We start from the raw sequence: 18326 nt of genomic DNA, 5'->3' as shown, positions 1-18326 counted from the left end.
GCGGTAGAACGGGGTTTAGGGGGCCCGGTTCTGGAGATAGGTGCGGGTCTCAGAGGTTGGACCCACATCTACCTGACATTTATGGAATATCCTATGGATATGTCATAAATGCCTCTGATAGGAAAACCACTTTAATTTCCTGAACGTAAATTTGTACATTAAAGATAGTGTTTTGCAATCCAGGGGTTATCGGAAACCAACCGCTACCAAAACCCTACAACGTTTCGAAAGTTATCACCCCAGTATCGAATGAAGTTATTCAGGAAGCTTAATGTAGGACTCTATCTACAAAAAGGAAGGATTCGATCTACTCTAAAAAAAGAAAAAAACAAGATAGGAGATTTATACTATTGCTCCAATATAGTCCTATGCCCGATTTAAAAAAATAAATAAAAAAAGAAGTTACTTTGCCATTGGCATATAATTGAGAGTTACAAAAGTTTGCTATAAGGGATCCTATTGTTTCTTTTAGATGTGCAACAAATTTAAGGGACAAACTAGTGAAAAGCAATTTTGTGTCTGAATGTGGAACGTGGTTCGTGGCTTGAAGAATTTGCTACTAATTGGTGACCATCATTGTGGATTGTAATCCCTCTGTGAATACCTTATTAGAGATCGCTGTATCATTCTGGGCTCCATTGTCTTTGAGATACTTAATATCATCAGCTGTCGAACTGACTATGTGGTGTATTGCATCAAATGTCCTTGCAACAGTTTTTTTATATACTGTAGGTAAAACCATAAGACCTATTTCTATTAGGTTTACAGAGCATAGAAACAATAGCGTCTGGACGAGATGTGCCCAGATTGATACAGCAAGTCAGAGACTGCCATAATGCAGATGCAACATGATTGAGATTTCCATGTCTTTTAAGAATAAAGGGAGGTGCTTAGAAACATGAGATATTGTTACAAAAATATGCCTCTTTAATCTCACTTACGGAGGCATTAGGACCTCTCGGTATGAACGATCTAAATTATTTGCATGTGTTTTCACTTTAGGAAACATTGTCACACTGTTGCTATGATAGGAACTGTTGCTTTTAAATGTTTTGTATTACTTGTAACTATGTAATTATGTCCATATGTGCCATAGGTATAAAAGCGTGGTTCTTTGAATCACGTGAGGCACCTCAATAAAGCGTCGCGTGTGACGCAAAACGGTTGTCGTGCCGGATCTAAGAGAAGGAGCCCTGCTGTAGCCCATGTATGTGAGTGTTTGTCATGCACTATTAAGAAATAAACCGATAAAAATATCCAGTGAGTGCCATACTGCTTCATCCTTTTGGATTATAACAGTGTCATAGTAAGATCTCAACACTGAAGATCCTGCCAAAAATATGGAGAATGGGTTATCTAAGGCTTGCATAAGTTTATATCATTATTTTAGCTGCCATGCCATTTTGTTTGCAGACTAGCAAGCTTACGAAGACACGTGAACAAAGGCAGATTTCTGATTATAATGTCAGACGATGCTATCAAATGACTACCCCTTTATTCAGACTTTTTGGGAAATATATCCTATTTAAGCATTGTAGACAACTTTATTTTAGTGAAAAATGTCTGAAAAAAAACTGCAGAAAGCAAAAAGTTTTGACTTTGCAGTTGAACTTCATGGAACCTCTAGCTATACAGCTCAGGTGTAATCTTCACAGCTAGCACAGACAGCCCAAGGAACATAGGTAAGCAGGAAAAAGAGATAAATAGAAAGTCATGCACTCCAGGCCCCTCATATCTTAGCTTTCAAGCGCAACAACAGTAAGATCGGCAGAGGGAGAGAGATGAAACACCTTTATCCTCTTATGTCAGGATCAGCAGGACCCGTGTCAGCAGCAACCTTTGCTTTTTGACTCACAAATATTACTATTCTGTAGTTGGGGAATATGACAATACTGAACCTGTAAACTATAGCAGCAGCACTGTGATGCCATAAGAGATCCCGTAACTAATATAAAACATGTTGTTCATTGTTATCAATGTAGCACATGGCTGTATGGGGTTATGATAAAAAAAACAACATAAAATGCTAATATAATGTTGTAAGTAACAGCATATCTATGTATTACAATCAGTAGTTTTGGACAATAAATAGCTGCACACTATACGTACACATTTTCCTGTGTGTATAAAGCTTTAAGGGGTTGTTTAATGAAGAAAACCCCCTGTCTTTTTGCTCTTTTTAGGTCATATGGACATCTCAAAGGAGATTCACCGCTAGAGACCCCACACGATGAACAAAAATGGAGAGCCACTTTATACGGGCAGCTGCCAGTCTGGTGGAATCCAGCCATCCATTTATTACGTAAATGTAAAGCAACGGGGCGTTAAGCCTAGGGGCCACATGGTATCACGGTGCCTTTAATATTATTTAAGTTGTATGCTCCTGTTTTCTCTCTCTACCCCCCCCTTAAGGAAGTCTTTGGTACTTACCTTTCTCTGAGCTTAAGTTGTCACCAGGAAGAACGCTGGATTCTTCTGGAATCTGCGCGAGGCAAGCTGTGGATCACCTTGCAGCAGTTTAGTCTGGAAGGTTTTCTTCTATAAAAAGCTGAGTTTCGGTGGAAGAGGTGTCAGTCTGGCTAGAAGAGGATACGAAGCAGAACCCCAACCTCCTTCCCTTACAAGTCGCGGTATTTTTTAGTGGGTTTTTGCCCATTTAAATATGGGTGGAGTGGGTCTATTAATACTGAAAATTTGAATTGGACTATTTGGCTTGAGTCTTATGTCTAAGCCCTTTGATATTTGTTTAGTTATGAGTCTAATCATTTGCTATTTATGGTATATGGTTTGTTATTTGGTAACGCTTAACAAATATTGCAGGCTTATTTATTCCAAATGATCTCGTGTTTTTATTTATTTATGTACATTATTATTATTATTATTATGTTGGTTTTATGGTTTAATATATAAGTGGTGCCTGTGATCCCATGGTCTTTGATCTTAATAGCTGTTATGTAATGCTGCATTTCCCCTTTGGTGTCCTCTGCAGGGGAAATGCCTTGTTTGCCATGGCTTTCCATGGTGAAATTAGCTGTCTGCCGGAGGAGCCGGGAGCTCTTTTCTGAAATGGGATGTCTCTGATGAGACAGCCCCTTTGATAATTGTATTATGAAAAGTTCTTCAATTTTCAAACATACTTTTCAATTCGATTAGTTTCAATTTCTCATTTTCAAGATGTTTGCTGGCTGTTGGTGAATGAAAATGCCTCCTGACTAACTGCCAAAAACACAACTAAGTATTTATTACAATGCATCAGTGTTCAGAAGACCTTTCAGCCTGGAGTCCCATTTTTTCATTAGTCCTTCTAGCCAATAAAGTATTTCACTGTAGCAACCAGATGTAATATGCTGGATTTTGAAAATAAAAAATACATTTACGCACTGCAGCCAAAGGACGCGTGTTTTCTACAACATGCGGATTTGGTTTTTTTTCAAACCACAGAATGCTCTTTACCTGGCTTTTATGTGGCAATATAAAATACATGTTAGTGAAAAATTTGTCAAAAATGTGATCACATTGAAGTTCTAGTAATGGTGGCATACGTTCTATATCTCATGAATTAACTTGCTGTTTTTACCATATATTTATGGAGCAATAATGCGGCTCTCTGCTGGATCTCTATATCTTAGGCCATTAGTGGCATGTTTCTTTTAAGGAACGTACAAAAATTTATTAAGCATTAATCATTCCCAGTATTTGGTACTAACTTATTCCATAACACTGTACAGATATCATTTGTAGTTCATAAATTGGCCCATAAATTTATATCTTGGAAGGATAATGCACTAATTCTTTTTCGGTTAACCTGATATCTCATGTGCATGAATATATTTGGGGTCTGTATCACACGTATACTAAATATAGTGTAACTGCATTTCAAGGGCTCTATGTATACATACTACCATGGCGGTAAGGCTGGATTCACACGAGCATGTTCGGTCCGTAAAGGACGGAATGTATTTCGGGCATAGTTATACTTATGTACGACGCTAGGAGTCCCTGCCTCTCCGTGGAACTACTGTCCCGTACTGAAAACATGATTACAGTACGGGACAGTTGTCCCGCAGTGAGGCAGGGACTCCTAGCGTCGTACATAACTAAGATGCTAGGAGCCCGGCTCCCTGCAGTGTGTTCGGTCCGGGACCTGCGGCCGAAATACGTTCCGTCCTTTACGGATCGAACATGCTCGTGTGAATCCAGCCTAAAAGTATGCAGAGTCCTTATAATACAAATGGTAATATTCTCCATTTCATACAATGTATCAATTCAAGTTCACTCCTAGAAGAAATGAATTTTAGAGGAAAAAAAAGTCTGTTAAACGGAACCTAAGATAAGTGCTCACAATATGGTGCACAATTTGGGACCTGTATTGTATCATATTATGAGCAAAATGCGCACACTCGTGACCTATCCTCATAATGGACCATCAAAACCTAATCGGCGGGGGTCTGACTCCCAGCACCCCCGATGATCAGCTGTTTTGAAGGGGCCGTGGCACTTGTATGAGTGCTTCTTCCCCTTCATTCATTATCTGCTCGTACTTTGAATCGCTGACACACTTTCAGCGGCAGTTCACAGTGTCACAGCCTTCTACCATTCACTCCAATGAGAGAAGGCTGTAATACTGTGAACCACCGCTACAATTGTGTTGGCGATTCACAGTACGAGCAGTGACAGGAATGAAGAGGAAGCAGCGCTTGTATGAGCGCCACGGCTGCTTCAAATCAGCTGGCCAGCAGGGGTGCTGGGAGTCAGTCCCCCGCCGATCAGGTATTTATGGTCCATCATTAGGATAGGTCATCAATTTCTTATGACTAGACAACGCCTTTAAGAAACTTAATTCATTACCAAAACTTTTGGTGTATATCTGTATAATTATTTATTTAGCCTCACATGTAAATACACATGAGTAACATGGTGGCTTAGGCGTTAGCACTACTGGCTTTCAGCAGTGGGGTCTGACAAAATCAACATCCCCATGAAATTTGTGCATTCTCCACACAGGTTGTCTGTCTCTAAAAAAAAAAGGCTTAAGGCTCATGGCCACGAGTGTGCGCAGTTGGGAGTCAGACCCCCAACAATCAGGTGTTGATGGCTATTCCTGAGCATAGGCCATCAATTTCCTATGACTGGATAAACCCTTTTTATATAGACAAGGAATGTTTTTATTATGTAAATGTCATATGTATCAGACATGTCAAATGAGTCTTCATTTCAATGTCAATTTCAAAAATTTTTAGTACTAGAAACCCATCATGTTAGAAAGCATTTTGGTTCAAGGCATTTTGCTGCTTTAAAGAAAGCTGAAGGTTTGTCTCCATCTTCTACTTTTGAAAAGAGGAAGATAGCAGACGGGAGTTCTGAGGCAACAACATCTATCATCACAAGATGTCCTAGTGATAACATTCAGTTACGAACTCTTATATCTCGTCTTTTTTTCCTTGAATGAATTAAAAGTGAACCAAGAGATATCTTACAATACCCACACACGCTTTCATGGGACAGTCACATTCCCTATGGGGATGAATAGTGAATGGCTTTCCTATTAACTCCTACCGTACCTCAAGGGTATGTATTAAAACTCATTGATAGTGTTTTCCCTTCCATGTATTTATTGTGTTGGTGTTGTAATTACAGTCCTGTCTTGGGGGTATCTGAAGAGTGTAAAAAAAAAAATCACATAATAGATGGGTGGATACCATATATCAGCAACAGCTCGGAATCTTTGACGTTGTACTCTCAGCGGACAGGCCGTCTAGGGCAGATTTTAATCAACTGTCATGTTGTCACTGACAGGCGACAGTGATAATTACAAGTTGAAGAAAGGAGAGACGTTGGATTGTAGAAAAATGTTTTTGGGTCATTTGCTTACAATATATACCAATAAAGTAATGAATCTTTTTTGCAAGAATATCTAGAGATAATAATATACACATAAGCATTGCATTAATTCTGAAAGTAAATCTTTAACCTTTTCCTTTACACTGAACGTATCCATAGTCTATAATGGGTTTGACATATGCCAAAAGAATGTCCTCTTTACTGGCATAACATTTCAACACTGTATTTAAGGCCCAGTTCACACAATGTTTTTTGGCACTGCTTTTGACGTGGAAACTACGTCAGAAACGGCACCAAAAAAATGGCTGAAATCGCCTCCTATTGACATGCTCTTTTTGCCGAGTTTCCATCTAAAACCTCCCATAGACATCAACAGGAGGCAGAGAAAGCGTTTTTAGCCTGCAGCACTCAATAGCCGTGGCCCAAAAATGCCACGAAAAACGCGGCAAAGAAAGTGCAGGCAATTTTGAGGCAGATTTTTCTGCCTACAAAAAACTCTGTGTGAACATATCCTAAAGTGTAGTTGACTATGCTTTTCAGTACAAGGGCAACATGCAAGAAAATGTATACTGCGCAATATATATATTTTTTTACAAAGGGAGTTAATGGCTTATGACATATAATTTTACACGTTGGGAGAATTTCCTGGTGCTTATAGAGAACGTTCACCACAAACATAGTGTGAAAAGATCCTAAAGCACTGTAAAGCATGGGGTGGTATAGATCAGCAACCAAAGCTTCTGATAAGACAGGAGGGGGATTTCAGATGACCTTGGCTGCATTAGACAAAATACCTACAGTCACTGATAATGGCCCTAACTCAGCAGAGCTAAAATACAGTCAACACTGAAGAAAACCAATAGCATGTAAGCATTACCCAAAAGTAGCAGCTAAAATATACATTTTTAAGTCCCCAAAAAGACTTAACCCAAACCTGAATATGAAGGCCATACTGTACATTTATACTGCTAGAGTAATACATCAGGCTTATTGAAGAATTGAAGGAAGAATAAATCATGCCACCAAATCTAAGTCTGAGGTATTGATGGTGACCTTCTTTTAAAATGTCTATATGGGTTTTATCAAGAACTATGAGTGCAAAACACTTATAGGGAAAAAATATATAAACTCATAAATAAGATGAAGACAAAGATGAATCTTATATTGTAGACAAGAGTGTACATACCAAAGTGGTAGAACATGCATCTGCTCTTGGGCCCTTAAAAAAAGGGGGTACAAACCTAGTTGGTCTTATCCCCTTTACTACTGGGTGGAAAAACATGTGCAGGACTTTCCTCAACAGAGCAACACCATTGTTAATAAGCAATGGAGTAGGTAATTGGCCCAAAGTTAATAGAAAGGGGCAAACAAATACAGAACCAGAACCTTTCTGTCCTCAGTGACAAAACCTGACACCATAATGGGGGCCAATTTTAAAGTTTGCTATGGGGCCCCTATTTTTATGTACACCACTGTTTGTAGATTGTAGAATTGCTTATATAGTAATTCCATAATATAACTCTAAGAAAATACAGAATATTATTTAATATATTGAATGGAGACTTCTGCACCAACTCCCACTCCAAGCACAATAATCCAGCCCTGAGCAGCAGGAGTTTGTTGGTCACAGTGCCGACGTAAGACAGAGGCCAATAATGGCCTTTGGGTACACAGTTCTAATTTTCCATGTTGGGGAATATGGAACAGGCTACTGAACAATGCAGGTTTTACCTAAGGTTGCTCACTGACCCTTTTCTAAAAATAAAATCTTTTCTGTATCCGGTGCACTCAGCCCAACTTGAAAGTTACATTCTTTTTCTCATACAAGCTCCGATTGTGGTTTGTGTCTGCATATGAATTCAGGTTTTTTTCATGCAATTACGCTAAAAAACATTGATGAATCTCTCCAATTTTGTTATTACTGTGATTTCATCGAAAGAGCTAGAAAGTCAATGTGCAAATAAGGGGCCACATCTATAATCAAAGTATAAACTATATCTTCTATTAAGAATACTTTCATTAAATTTACTCTACACATACAGTAAGTCCTGATAGTATATGAAGACAACGTGCACATAAAGTGTCTGTATTCAGGAAAAGAATACGTATACTATGCCATAATGATTAAATAAATGCCATATACTGCCGTCAGCTCTAACACAACAAGACATTCTTACATTCTCAGTAACAAGTTCTTGTAGACCTGCAACATGGTAGGAGCTCTCATTATACAGTATTGTCATACAAGAGATAAAATAATTTATGTAGCATAACAAGCAACGGTTGTCATGAAAATATAATACTGTAGATATAAGAACACAGCAGATTGTACAGGTTGCATGTAATCCAATGTATAATCCATGTATCTGTCATCTCTCTTAATTGGCAAGCAAGCCGTTATACTGTATAATAATGTTTTCTTTCTCCCAAAGCATTTCCATATGGTTGAACTATCATAATTTGACATGAGCGCATCGATTCTAAACAAATCGGCGAAATTCGAAACTTTTAGAGTTTGTAGCGCACAAATTGGCAAAATGGCGGCTGTCGGCCGCAATTTTACAGATTACATAACAAAAGAGGGTGGAAAATTCGATGAAAAAAATTCAATAGTTCTCTGGTCTTCCACGCGTCCCTGCCAGCCACCTGAGATGACGTAGTTTTGTCCCATGTGACCCCAGTGCAGCTAATCACAGGGACGCATCCCTGTTTGACTCTCTGATGTCTTCTAGGACTATATGCAACTTGGATACAGTCCTAAAAGACATCAGATAGTCAGACAGGGCAATCGGGGCACTTGCGATTTGCGGCAAATTTATTCAGACTGAATTGAATTGGACAGATGATTCAACAGAATAGGCCCTGAAATGACTTTTGGGACATTCGCTCATCTCTAATCATGATATCTCACAACGGCAACAGCCTGATCCAAAATATTCGATATAGTGAATTTGAATCTTTTATTCACAATTATTTATGAGGGAGCCAGAATGTGTACAAACAGCATCTCCTGTCTGTCTGAACAGAGATTAAAGAGACTCTGTCACCACATTATAAGTGCCATATCTCCTACATAAGGAGATGGGCGCTGTAATTTAGGTGACAGTAATGCTTTTTATTTAAAAAAACGATCTTTTTTCACAACGTTAGGAGCGATTTTGGTTTATGCTAATGAGCTTTCTTAATGCCCAAGTGGGCGTACTTTTACTTTCGACCAAGTGTGCGTTGTACAGAGGAGTGTATGACGCTGACCAATCAGCATCATGCACTCCTCTCCATTCATTTACACTGCACTAGCGATATAGATATATCACTATGTGCAGCCTCATACACAAGCCCTAACATTACTACAGTGTCCTGATAATGAATACACATGAAATCCAGCCTGGACGTCATGTGTACTCAGAATCCTGACACTTCTGACTCTTTTCTGTGAGATTCCAGCAACGGATACGAAATCTCGCGAGATCACGGAGCTAAACGAGATTTGGTTTCACTTGCCGGAATCTCACAAAAAAAGATTCAGAAGTGTCAGGATTCTGAGTACACATGACGTCCAGGCTGGATTTCATGTGTATTCATTATCAGGACACTGTAGTAATGTTAGGGCTTGTGTATGAGGCTGCACATAGTGATATAACTATATCGCTAGTGCAGTGTAAATGAATGGAGAGGAGTGCATGATGCTGATTGGTCAGCGTCATACACTCCTCTGTACAACGCCCACTTGGTCGAAAGTAAAAGTACACCCACTTGGGCATTAAGAAAGCTCATTAGCATAAACCAAAATCGCTTCTAACTTTGTGAAAAAAGATCGTTTTTTTTAAATAAAGAGCATTACTGTCACCTACATTACAGCGCCGATCTCCTTATATAGGAGATAGGGCACTTATAATGTGGTGACAGAGCCTCTTTAACACGATTGCTTGAAATAGCAACATGCAAAGCATTGGCTCCTGCCGCAGTTTTTCTTGCAGGTTCTCCTACAGGCGAGTCCATATGAATAGGCAAGGTTTGTTTATTAATAATTTGTGTATGAGTTTCAAAATCTCTGCTTATAGTCATCGAATGAGAATGAAAACCTATCCTGGTCATGTGATGATCTCACAGGTTCCTATTTTTTCATAGTTACAGTTATCAGACTCTTGTATCAAACTGTGCACTTGTGTGAGTAGAATTTTAGCTAGGCCTTCTTTAACCTGCAAAAATTCAGGACTGACTGTCTTCCATCTTCTCATTGTCGCCCCTCATAACACCCAGCACCCGGGGCACATGATTTCCAGCTCTCCCTCTAGTTATGCCCCTGTATGTGATCATCACATGACCAGGACAGGTTTTCATTCTCTGGAAGTAACCCATGAACTTTCTTATTCAATGACTACAAGCAGAGATCTTGATAATTGTAAAGAATTAATCAACTTTATATCAACGCTGTATAACTTTTTTTTTTTTTGCAATGAATAATCTTTAGCTGTTGAAATAGGTAAACCCCTTTAAACACTCAGTATGGTTTTAAACGGAGGAATACATCAAAACCCTCCACATAGTAATGATAAAATGGTGCAAATTACAAATACCAGTTACTCCGACACACTAGCAAGGGTGGCACATTGATACAACTAAAGGGGTTATGTGGAGACTGAAAATTATTAGCAGTGTACTCACCGTAGTATGTGAGTACACTCGCTAATATACATTCCGGTGCCCCGTTGCGCTCATTATGAGATTTTCATCGATTTTTACAGTGCTGGCGGGGTACCGGAAGTCTAGTGGCACAGTCTAACTTCATGACGACACGAAACGTCGTCATGTGACCGGCCCCGGTGTACTCTATGTAATCGCTGTACTACTGCTAAAAGCAAAGTAACAAACACATTAACCTTATAGAAAGTTTCTGAAAAGCTAAGTTATTACTGTCATGCAACGCTGAGGAATTGATACACTGTTATATAAGGCTCAGCGGTGATCACCAAGAGAATACAAAATCTGGAACGCATAAAAGCAGAAAAGTCCATAATCCTGTTTGAAGAAAATATAAATGTTCTAACTTGGCACTTCGGATTTAACTAACATTGAAATCTAATACTGAAATGAAGGTTTCTTGTTTTGTGTGTCAGACGGACACATTACTGGTTATATGGATTATATCCTGGGGAAAACACATTTGTACTTTTACAAGCTGCATAGAAATGTATTGCAGGTGACTAATAACTAAGAAGTCATTGCCGCGACCTCTAAGAAAACATGTCTTCTTCTTAGACCATATCAATAACACTGTTATATAGAGCTGGCTGGTCAGAAAACATTAGAGTCTAGTTGTTTCCCAATACCCCACAAGTGTTGTATGTACTTTGATCTTGCGCTATCTGGGAATACTCAAAACAATATGAAATATGAATCTGTCAAGATATAATCAATATGTTTTCTGCCCGAGGATTGTAAATAGGTTTGTACATCACAACTGGTGCATGAGCTTTTATCTTGACATAGAGGTCCATATGTTTAGCCAGGAACAGAAAAGCAGAAATAAATATTTATATATGGTACATAATAGATTTATTTTTGATACAAGAATTTCAGAGATTTTCTGTAAATCTGTGCAAAGGACATTGATACATCTTTGTACCCAATTTAAATATTTTATTTGATTAATTTATTACATGACTGATGTCAGATGCTCTATATTATGGTCCAATGTAAGATAATAACTGAGAAATTATTTAGCCCGCATTCTCCATTTTACCAAATTAAATGGGAGGGATCAGTTCTAACAGCAGACGGTGTTTAGATTCTCAAGTCACCAGTGACTAAGCTGAGCCTGTGGATTTAACCCCTTAGTCACCAGCCCATTTTAGGCCCTAATGACCAAGCTATTTTATTCGTTTTTCTATAGTCTCATTCAAAGAGCTATAACGTTTTTATTTTTTTGTCTACATAGCTGTATGAGGACTTGTTTATTGCGGGATTAGTTGTGCTTTTTAATGGCACCATTTTTGGGTACATATAATTTTTATATTAACTTTTATTAACCTTTTTGGGGGGGATTATAAAAAAAACCTGAAATTACGCCATTGTTCTATGCGTTTTTTAATTGACGCCGTTCACTGTGCGACGTAATTACCATGTGACCTTTATTCTATGGGTCGGTACGATTACGGCGATACCACATATGTGGAGGTTTTTTATGTTTTACGAATTTGCACAATAAAAACACTTTTGAACTAAAATTATTTGTTTTTGCATCGTCGCTTTCAAAGAGCCGTAATTTTTTTATTTTTCCATCAATGTAGTGATTTTTTGGGCTTGTTTTCTGCGGGACAAGACTTAGTTTTGAATGGTACTGTTTTGGGGTGCATGGGACTTATTGATTCATTTTTATTATGACTTTTTTGGGGGGCAATGGAAAAAAATTGCAATTTCGCCATGGTTTTTTGCGTTTTTTTTTTACGGTGTTCACTTTGCGGTTTAAATGACATATTAACTTTATTAATTGAGTCATTACGGTCGCGGCGATACCACATATGTGTACTTTTTTTTTACACTTTTACTAAATAAAACCACTTTTTATGGAAAAAAATTGTTTTATTTATTTTTTTACTGTACTTTTTATTAATAATATTTATTTCACTTTGATGACTGATTTTATTAGTCCCACTAGGGGACTTTACTGTGCGATGTTCCGATCGCTGCTATAATGCTCTGGTATACTTTGTATACCAGAGCATTATTGCCTGTCAGTGTAAATCTGACAGGCAATCTGTTAGGACGTGCCTCCGGTGCGTCCTAACAGGAATATGTCCAGGGCAGACCTGGGGGCTTTTATCAAGCCCCCGGCTGCCATGACAACCCATCGGAGACCCGCGATTTCATTCGCGGGCCGCCGATGGGTGACAGAGGGAGCGCACTCCCTCTGTAAACAAAGTTAAATGCCGCGGTCGCTATTGACGGCGGCATTTAACGGGTTAAACGGCCACGATCGAAGTAAACTTCGATCGCGGGCGTTGGAGCAGGATCTCAGCTGTCATCAGACAGCAGAGCCCAGGCTCCTGGCTGCACGGGAGACCCGTGCAGGACTTAGACTAGGCTGACGTGAAAAGGCGTCAGCCTAGCCTAAAGCCCATTAGTGAATCACGTGAAAAGGCGTATTAGTGGTCACTAAGGGGTTAATGACTAGTTGTAGAAGGACACTGCTTTTGAAGGCCTTAACGTGGATTTGTCAGCTGAACAGGTCCATACTACTATTATCCAAAAGGGCAAGAAACATTTTGGGATACAAGGCAGCCCGTTATTCACCGCGGAGAGGTGTGGGGGGAGGTCGGCGGAGCACTTCCCTAATAAATACAGTCCACTCATAACGGTAAGTCCGCTGGATTCTTTCATGACTCCTATTACCCAAATGGCACAACATTTTTGTGTGCCATTTTGAATAGTATAGACTAAAGATGTAATGTGCTGCCCTTACATAGAGCAGCGTATTCAGCTGAGTGATACACTTTAATAAATGTATTCCAAGTGTCAAGCCCAGATACAGACCTTATAGTGGAGGTATAGTACACATTCTAAACCTAGACAAAATGTCAATTCTTGAAGGTTCTATACATTAATTTATATTCACATGCCACAGATAAAGCAAAATAAACATTTTTTTTCAGTGTATTATTAAAGGTCACTGAAAGGCTATGTAAACCTTTGCAAGGCATTTTATTTTTTTTATTTTTTTTCACGAAAAGGCATAGCAGTGTGTTTGGTGCAACTTTTCAAATATTTTTATTAAAAAATATTTTGACTATTTTCGATACAGCTGCTCTGTATTCTCTATACAGAACAGCTGTATCTAGCACTATTCACTGAATCCATCAGTTCCGCGGACCTGACATGTTCAGTGACAGAGTGTCCTGTGTGTCTCTGACACGCAGGATCCACCTGCTATCCATCATATCTAAGTTTATATGTTCATTTTCATAAATAAAAAAAATCTTCTGACGTGTTTTTAAAGTTGTTTCTCAAGTTGTAATAGGTGACAGTCCAGGCTCTAAAACCAACACGAATGGCTAGAATGAAAGAGCTGCCCTTTGGCTCTTGCTGGCTTTCCTGGGTGCAGGGCATAGAAAATATATTGCCTGTCATCTGACTGTGGAAGTCAATCATGGCCAAACACAGTGTTATTCATAATCCTCAGCAACTAAATCACTTACCTCCGTCTCCTCACACTCTTGAGGTAAGGGGCATTTCACCAAAATGTTGAAGTGTGCCCTGTATTTGATGGCTGCAAAAAGACAAAGAGTTTACCAGCCTTGGCAGAAATGACTTAAGATTACTAACAGTTTGTTACATTGATCTATCTGCAATATGTATTTTACGAAATTATTTCTGAGAATTCATTATAGAGTGATGCATGTATATTTCACATTGGGTGTCGTTCATAGGGACATCACCACGGTAGCCCGCAATTGAGGTAACATGTCATCAATATGGATGATATGGCATCAGGAACAGGGGGAAACAGGCAACGACAGGGACCAACAGAGTAACGACACTGGAACAAAGAATAATCTATACATTCAAACATTTAGAAACTTTTAAAATATTCTAAATTGAAACCCATACAGGTAGATTTATATGAGCCTGGAGAACCCTTGAGTTGTAGAGGTTTTCTTAACTGTTTCGTTTGTTCTACTCCACAATAACTGTCATATGTACTATATATTATAACACATTCCTTCTTTGTTTTACTCCTGGCATCATGCTTTATCAGATATGAAGAAGGTTGAATTTCCCCAAGTTAAGTTCTAAAATAAGCAAACATTATACTGTACCATGCCAAATGACTATATATAGACTGCACATAGTAACAATTTTAGCTCTCTACAAAAACAAAATCATTTCCAGGTGGAATTTTTGCCTTGAGCACTTGTAACTAGTACAACCTTGGATAATTGTGGAATAGCAGAACATTTCTGCATTATTCTTGGAGAAAAAAACCTCTTTATAAAGCAATTTTGAATTCAACATTTCTAAATTATCAGTCATTTCAAGCTCTATTTGCGTAGTTACTTTTGCAGACATTGTCACTGAATTCTTTTGTTAACATTTGTACCAATATATAGCAGACATATGAATCATAAAGAGTTTGCTTTGCAGGTCTGCCATGGAAATAAGTAGAAATTATAAAAAGCAAAAAAAAAAGCAAATGGCCAATACAAAACATTCATTTCAGTACCCTTTATATAATAGAGGATATTAATATTAATATTTCCTAATAAATACTAATTAGTGAAAAACAAACGCATTTCTATGTTAAATAACTTGTTCAAGCGGCCTTACAAGTGGACATCTAGAGAAATTAGATGTGCAATTTGCATTTCATTATTGAAACATTTTAGTTTAATTTTCCCCCGGTTTACAATTTCCTTATGTGCTATGACTATGGGATTAAAAACATTCAGAATGTCTTCTGTATTACAAAAATGTATGTGTAAAGGGGTTGCCCATCAGGGACATTTATGGCATATCCAAAGGATATGCCATAAATGTCAGATAGAGTGGGTCCCACCTCTGGGACCCGCACCTATCTCTCGAACGGGCCCCCTAAAACCCGTTCTACCTTTCTCAGTTCCCGCTGCCTCCCGGGCTACTTCCTGATTACATGGTTGGAAATTCCGAAAACAGGGTAACTCGCTGAGCTACACTGTTTACGTAACTCCCATAGAAGTGAATGGCAGCTATGGAAATAGCGAGCTGTTTTCCTGATTACATGGTCAGAAATTAAGAAGTGGCAGCTGGAACCGAGAAAGGGAGAACAGGGTTTAGGGGGCCCCATATCTACAGTATTGATCTGACATTTATAGCATATCATGGGGATATGCCATAAACGTCCCTGATGGGCAAACCCCTTTAACACATTACCAATTTTTTTTTATAACAGTACATAAGGGATCTATGGTCTGATCCAATTATTAATCAAAATGGTTTACATATGAATAAGCTTTTCTACATGTTATCATTTGTTTGGCTGGATCTGTATACATTCGTAGTCACAAGTATGAGGAATGATTTATACAATTCTTAAAGGTTTAGAATGTGTAAATGTTTAACATATGCCCTGTACAATAATACATGAAGAGATGAATGAATAGATAGATAGATAGATAGATAGATAGATAGATAGATAGATAGATAGATAGATAGATAGATAGATGATAGATAGATAGATAGATAGATAGATAGATAGATAGATAGATAGATAGATAGATAGATAGATAGATAGATAGATATGAGATAGATAGATAGATAGATAGATAGATAGATAGATAGATAGATAGATAGATAGATAGATAGATAGATAGATAGATAGATATGAGATAGATAGATAGATAGATAGATAGATAGATAGATAGATAGATAGATAGATAGATATGAGATAGATAGATAGATAGATAGATAGATAGATAGATAGATAGATAGATAGATAGATAGATAGATAGATAGATAGATAGATAGATAGATAGATAGATAGAGTGCCTGGCAAAAGTATTCACACCCTATTTGTGCTACCGGTCTGAGTAAATACTTTGTTTTGCCACTACTCCTGATCTCTATACTATCTTTTCCGCGACTACCCTGTGTTCAAAAGTGCATATGAAATAATAGAAATTGTAAATTATTCACCAGAATTTTCTCAAAGAAACACAAGGTAAAACTGTCCTGTATGTAAAATCTTACAATTTAAATGGAATGAAGGTGGTAAGACAAAAGTAGGTAAAAGTGCTTGTTTGGTTAGTGGAGTGGTCACATCACAATTCTGTGGTATATCTATTTGCTCAGTAGTGTTTTACAGAAAAAGCCTTGCAAAAAAAAAGCTGTTTTATCTTAAGGCGGATTCCACACCATAAATTCCCAATAAAGCAATGTGAAGCTGAAAAAACAGTACTGGCTATCTAGGGCGGTGTTTTTTGCGCTGTGTGAAGTTACCCTTAATATGTAAAAATCAGCTGTAAAATGTCTTTTAAATTGGGTTAATGTGAAGTAAAGAGTTATAATATTTCTCAAAGTGTTATTAATAGTTTTATGATCCCCTTACTGGCAAAACAACATTTTCATAATTATCACTTTGTGCCTCGTGGCATCCCGGCTTCCTCAACTTCGAGATTATGTTTTTAATTAATAACTGAAAAAAAGTTTTTAGATAACCCCAAGGGTTCGCTTCACAATTAGTACAAGTCTTGTGGTTTCCTCTACACAGTCTACGTCTATCACTCTATCATTAAACAGAATTTCACTTAATACCAAGTTTATTACATCAATAGAAAATTACTGACAGAATTTCACAGAATCTTTTAAGAATACTATTAGCACATGCATACAAGAATCCATAGTAGAGATGCGAACATTTTGCTTACTAGTAAACTGTAAGGGTATGTGCACACGATAACTGCATTTACGTCTGAAATTATGGAGCTGTTTTCAGGAGAAAACAGCTCCTGAATTTCAGACGTAATTGCTCGTACTCGCGTTTTGCGGGGCGTCCATTACGGACGTAATTTGGAGCTGTTCTTCATTGGATTCAACGGCTCCAATTACGTCCCAAGAAGTGTCCTGCACTTCTTTGACGAGGCTGTTATTTTACGCGCTGTCTTTTGACAGCAACGCATAAAATTACAGGTCGTCGGCACAGTACATCGTAAAGCCCATTGAAATGAATGGGCAGAAGTTTGCCGACGTATTGGAGCCGTGTTTTCAGGCATAATTCGAGGTGTAAAACGCCCCAATTACACCTGAAAATAGGTCGTGTGAACCCAGTCTAAGTGTCCACTTATTCCTCCGTATGTCGTATCTATATGAAGCATGCAAGCTATGCTAAACAATTTGGGCAACATCCATTTGCATGTATGTTTCATATTAGATGCCATTTCTAGGGAGATGTAACTAAAAACACAGTGTAGTCACCTGAGTTGTCTTAAGTTTTAGGTCTTTACGGGGTATTAGACTTTTGGATATAAACAAGAATAATTCAATTTACTGACAGTAAACAGATAACTTGAAAATGTCAAGGAGTTGAAACATAAAGTATATTTGAAAGCTTTGAAAACTTTTCATTAAACAATGATTAAAGGGGTTGAAAAGATTAAAAAAAGAGCCGTAAATGTTTAAAAAAACAAGCAAAAAACCAAAAAACACGTTACTCACCTCCTTCATCCTCTGCCAATACAGCATAGATTCTCCACACATCCCCCAGTGGTCCCGTGTCTGTCTTTGTTTACAATCTGCCAGTCATCCGAGCGGTGACGCCAGTAGTACAGAAGGCTGATTGGCTACAGAGGTCACGTGGAACTACGATATGTCATAGCTGGAAGCATGTAAACAAGGAGTGGCTGTGGACCACCAGAACATCTGGCGGGGCATTGGAGAGGTGAGTAGTGTTTTTTTGTTATTTTGAAACACTTGCGGCTCTTTTTTATATTGCTACAAAAGTGGACAACCATAAA

The 18326-nt window shown here is 38.2% G+C and overlaps 1 long non-coding RNA gene across 1 annotated transcript in view; it reads right to left on the bottom strand.

The window, feature by feature from the left end:
• The window catches only part of LOC142748094 (uncharacterized), a 384295-nt gene that overhangs the window by 274855 nt on the left and 91114 nt on the right, over positions 1 to 18326 (bottom strand). The window contains exon 2 of the long non-coding RNA XR_012882136.1: positions 14037 to 14107. This is a non-coding gene — a long non-coding RNA (uncharacterized LOC142748094). The remainder of the gene's footprint in view (positions 1 to 14036; positions 14108 to 18326) is intronic.

Source organism: Rhinoderma darwinii, chromosome 3 (assembly GCF_050947455.1).
Source record: "Rhinoderma darwinii isolate aRhiDar2 chromosome 3, aRhiDar2.hap1, whole genome shotgun sequence".
Lineage (NCBI taxonomy): Eukaryota > Metazoa > Chordata > Amphibia > Anura > Rhinodermatidae > Rhinoderma > Rhinoderma darwinii.
Note: the sequence above shows the minus strand (reverse complement) of the source record. Positions and strands in the feature narration are given on the sequence as shown.